General features: G+C 46.1%; 1 long non-coding RNA gene across 1 annotated transcript; it reads left to right on the forward strand.

The window, feature by feature from the left end:
- The first annotated feature begins 865 nt into the window (after positions 1 to 865).
- On the forward strand, positions 866 to 2,239 carry LOC136760375 (uncharacterized). The gene is made up of 3 exons (XR_010820192.1): positions 866 to 1,163; positions 1,374 to 1,507; positions 2,012 to 2,239. It is a non-coding gene; the product is annotated as an uncharacterized LOC136760375 (long non-coding RNA).
- The last annotated feature ends 3,142 nt before the right edge of the window (positions 2,240 to 5,381 follow it).

A 5,381-nucleotide genomic window follows, 5' to 3' on the forward strand; every position in this document is an offset into this window, starting at 1 on the left:
AAATCGTGATGCATTTAATGGGATCTACACAACCTGCTCCACACTTTCAATGTGGGGAACAATGGGGGGGGTGAAAAAACAATTAAAACTTAATCCAATGAGTATTCAGCGCCTTTGCTTTTCACTCGTAAATAAGCTCTGGTGCAACCAAGTGCCTTCAGAATTGACACAGTGAATGGAGTCCATCTGTGTGCAATAAGTGTTCCACATGAAATACACCCGTCTCTGTGACGTCCCACAGTTTGGTAGTCTGAATCTGCTTAGAGTGGGTCATCCTCCCAATCCGAGCAGCAGGGTAAAGAAGGGCATTGGTCTGAGAAGCCACAGGCAAAGTGACACTGGAGTGGCAAGAAACTAGAAAAAACTAAGTTACTGTCCTTGAGTGGCCCAACTTGACAGTGTGAACAATTTTGCCAAGACCAATGCACGGATATTGCATAATCCAGATATGCAACGCTGGTAGAGATTTACCCCAAAAGACTCGCAGCTGTGTTTGCCAGGTTTCAATTTCTGTATGTGCCAGAGAGCTTACACATCTTCATTACCATTCATTTTGCATGCGTTCTCTGTTGCACTGTTGTGGATGATCACAAGTTACATACACACTCTCACAGCCTCCTTCAGTGTAACACTCCAACCTGCTTTGCTCTTTTTTTCAGGATCGGTGGAACATTTTTGATCTCTTCAATGTTGGCTGCCATATTGTGCTTCCCATCGCAATGCCTGCGGGAAGCACTACCACCATATTGAAGATTTTCAGGTCAGTGAAAGGACTTGGTCAGTTACTGCCATTGAATGGTTTTATTTAAGACTCTTCAGCCTGTGTGCTGCTGAAGAGAGGATAGAGGCAGCAACGGACAGTCAGTGACAAGCTTGTCTGCAAAGCTAGCGATCTGTGTTTGAGCCCCAGTCCTGACTTCCTACCATCCAGTATTATATTGTCATCATTCGTAGCAGTATGAATGTGTAACTGATGTTCAGACGTGTGGTGTGATTTTGATCTTCTTTGGTGTGTTCTGTCTATTGTGCGCAGGATCCTGCGGGTGATGCGCATATTCCGCTGCGTGTCTGCACTAAGGGGTGTGCAGATCATTTTCCAGGCGCTTTGGGATTCCATACCAGAGGTGGCCAATATCACTGCGCTGCTGATGATCATAATGGTGGTAAGATATCTGCCCATTGTGCTGCATAGTCAGTGGATCACGATCTCCATTCACTCAGCCAGTTGCTCAGTGATGTCATTGTCAACTTGTTCTTGACCGAGAGATAAGATATAGAATAGTTTGCTTCAGTGGAGCCCTGTTATTATTCCAATCCTATGCTTTGTGATTAATGTCAGTTCAGTTTATTCATTGCTGTGTTTCTGTCTGTAGACGTTTGCGTTATTTGGAAACGCATTGTTTGGGCATGACGTTCCCTCGGCCTTCGGGACTCTGGGTGCCTCGATGTTCTCTCTCTTCATCTGTATCACGCAAGATGGATGGGTGAACATCTTTAAGCAGTTACTGTACGTACTCTCACACACGAGTAACACAAGGTTAATGGTAATGGCAAAACACCCTTAGCCTCTGCAGTCAGACTAAGCGGAAACAAAACCAGTCCAGCGAGAACACAGAAGCACAGCTACAGTGATAGAACAGAGTCCTGACATATAATGAGCAATGTTGACATAAGGATGCCACAACACCAAGCACAAGTTGGAGCAGACCCCAGCATATCATGGTTTTGCACACCACACTGGGCTTGGTACAGCTATGCAGCGAGTGCTATCAGTGCTACAGTCATGAAAATACGTCTGGAAAGTTGCCTGATTGTGTGGCTGCTTTAACAGCCTCAAGCTCTGTCCATGTCAGTACACTAGATATAATTTAGTAAGACCAGAACGAGGTTTAAACTTGGTTAAATCTATACATAACCAGTTTTGTTGATTCATGGATTTTGTCTGCATAGTGTCGATGCAGAATTGGTTAACATTGATTCGTTTCCCTCCCTTCTCCCCGTGTGTTCGCAGGGCAAAAGGAGGCTGGGTGATGATTGGGGGTTCCATTTTCTTTTTGTTGTACATGATGTGTGTGACTTTCATCCTTGTCAACCTGCTGGTTGCTGTGATATCAACCAACCTGCAGATGCTCATGGCAATAGAAGATGAAGAGAAGGCTAAGAAGGAGTCCACACAGAGCACCCAGGTCAGTGAAACACAGGCTGCACTGTATCGATTGTGTACTAAAATACAGCGCAGTGTAAGGACTACATAGGGAAGTCAGCGTGGCAGAGTGGAAAGAGATGTGCTGCAAAGCTGTGCCCAAGGCAGGTCATGCTTCCCTTTTACAATTTGACCCTGATCAAATTACTGTAGGTCTGTAGTTGTGCAGTGGTTTTACCAAGCCTTCACTGTGCTTTTTATTATTATTATTATTATTATTTATTATTTTTGTCATTTAGCTGACGCTCTTATCCAGGGCGACTTACATTTTGTACCCATTTATACAGCTGGGCATTTTTACTGCAGTAATCTAAGTGAAGTACCTTGCTCAAGGGTACAACAGCACTCTCACCCAGGATTTGAACACAACCTTCTAGTCTTGAGTCCAGAGCCCTAACCAGTACTCCACAGTGCTGCCTTTACTACATTCTGCCATGAATAATCCATGGTCTTCCATAGTGAACATGCCCTGAAATCTTTCAGGGTTTTCCCCTCGTCCAGGGTAGTAAAGCACTGCGAAGACGTTGAATCCGTAGGAAAGCACTGTAGCACTATGCTTAAACCACAGTACAACCAAGTCAGAAGTGCAAGAGTCCTGTGGGATTTTGTCTGTGATTCTAATAAGCATGAAATGCACTGCACACTGAAGTTGAAATGAGCAGAGACCTTCCTTTGAAAATGATCAGGGTTTTTTTGTTCAGTTTCCCATTTGATCAAGACCCTTCTGTTACAGAAAATTGTGCTGCTGTGAAAATAATGACCAGAATTCCTATTAATGTCTTAAAATAAATTACAATACAGTAATGCAACGGTACCAAATGCTGCCATTAGAAATACAGATCCTTGTTGCGTTCCTTCGTCCTGAGCTCTGACTTAACTGAATCAATGACTGGTTGATTCTAACAATAATCTAACTTCATGCTACACTGCAGTGAAGCACAGCTCAGCTGAATGCCGCAAAGTCCCCCTGAGCGCAGTCGGATGCATCACTTCTCAAATGCAGTCTACAATCAACATCTTTAAACATGTACGTGTGTGTGTGTGCGCTGTACTGACAGGCCCAGGAGCAGGCAGGGGTCGGCCAGCAGGAGGAGGAGGTACGGGAGCCTGAGACGACCCAACGGCAAACTCCCCACAAACACCGACGCCTGCCAAACCTGAACCACAAGACCTTGGCGGCATTAAAGCAGCACGTAGAGGACAGGAAGAGGAATATGAGGGAGTACTACGCGATCCGTGCCGAGCTTAACCGGTGAGTGGCCTAGCTGCACAGTAGAGCACCCTCTCCTGGCTTTGCTGACATCCATACAAACTGAACAGGCTTCACAAAATATGGTCACCTCTCGCACCCAGCGAGAGAACACCCAGGGCAGTGTCTGGTCACTGGTCTCGTGCTTCACACTGGGCCTGCTGGAGGTGCCCACTGTACAGGCTCTGACGTGACATGAGCTCCTTGTGGCATCATTTGAAGATGCCGGGGATCTGCCGCTCCGCGATCACTAGTTTAGTAGCTCTGGAGGAAAATGACAGAGCAGCACCAGTCTCTGCTTAGTTATTTTGAATTTAGAAACCTGCCACAGATACTTGGAACCAAAGAGGGAGAAAAGGAGTAATGATGAGAGCTTAACTTTTTTTTATCCATTGTGGTATGTTTTAAGTTTTGTAACCAATATAACTTCTGTACAGTTCCCTGTTATGTCTGTAATGCAGTTGTGTTACTGAATGGGCGTCACCTTAGATAAAGGCCTCTGAAGAGTCAAAGAAATCCGGAGAGAGCTGTTTCCAGTCAAGGTTTTGAATATATGCAGCTGCAAGGAAGAGGTTCAAGAGGCGATCTCAAGAACAGAATTAGTGCCTGTAGTTTGTAACTTCTCTTTTATGCAGACCAGACAGGAGCGAAAGATAACAGGACCCACACGTCTGTCCCGTGATGAGTGCAAGTTCGGGTTCTGCCTGACAACTCATTAGGAAAACCCCATATATGGTTAAACCGGAGAAAATTAAAGCATACTTAATGTTTAATAATAGGGGGGTTTGTGTGATGTATCGAGCCCAAATTGCTGGAGAAAACTGGTTCTTATCAGACTCTGTTCCTCTGGGTATCAGGGCTGCACTATGGCACAGTACCGTAGCACAGCAAGGCTGTGAGACAGTGACCTTGTTTACACAGACGCACAGGGTTAGAAGTGCAGTTCATCAGCCTCCCAACAAAAAGAAAGGTAATTGAATAAAGTTTCTGCCTCCGACAACACATTCTGGAACGATTTGGCTCGATCAGCTTCGACCCCCCGAAGCTCCACGACCAGCACGACCCAGCTGAGCTGACGTGTTCTGTGTCCTCCTACTCATGGCAGAATCGTGGCAGAAGTGAAGGCGCTCCCCATCAACCAGAAGAAGGTTGAAGAGAGGGAGATGGGGCTCCAGAGGGCAGCTGCATTGAGGCAGAACCTGCTGCATAATGATGTGGCCACGGGCAGGTCGGGAGACATGCTGTCCACCCTCCTCACCCTGGACGCGGTAAGTGGCTGGACTGTGTTTTCAGAGTGATGGTTCCCCGCTCTCCTAACTAAAGGGACACGCACGCAAGTAGTACTGAGGTTGGCGCTAAAAACATCTGAAATGGGAGTGCTGGGGGACACCAGTTCCCTAACACTCCCATTTCCAATTCCTCCAAATGTGACCCCCCACTAGGATCCCACTAGTTTAAACATTTAAACTTCCATATTGGGATATGATACATGTACTACTAAGGTTAACAGAATAGCTTCACTACATGTGCTGAATTGGTACTGAGTTAGTGTTGAAGCATTGATCTGCATTACATACTGTTGATTGGGTTAATGTGTCATTGTGCGTCATGCTGGATTACAAATGTTGCAGGTCGTTTGAAGTGTAACTTACTTTTTTTAGCAAGCTGGACAGAAATGTTTCTCAATGAATACCACAGAAGTGCTCATGTGTGTTTTACAAATGCACGCGACGTGTTATCAGTGCAACAGTCATTTATATGTTGTCTTTTTGAATTGCAGGCAAATGTGACCGACTCGGGGGCAGCATCTCCCTGTATATACAAGCGGGGCTCCTTTCTACTGGCTGTCGCCAAGGAGAGGAGGCAGAGCACGACAACCCTCCCTCCTCCCCCCACCACCCCTGTCCCCCCCTCCCCCCCTGCCACCCC

The sequence above is a fragment of the Amia ocellicauda genome, chromosome 10 (genome assembly GCF_036373705.1).
Source record: "Amia ocellicauda isolate fAmiCal2 chromosome 10, fAmiCal2.hap1, whole genome shotgun sequence".
NCBI lineage: Eukaryota > Metazoa > Chordata > Actinopteri > Amiiformes > Amiidae > Amia > Amia ocellicauda.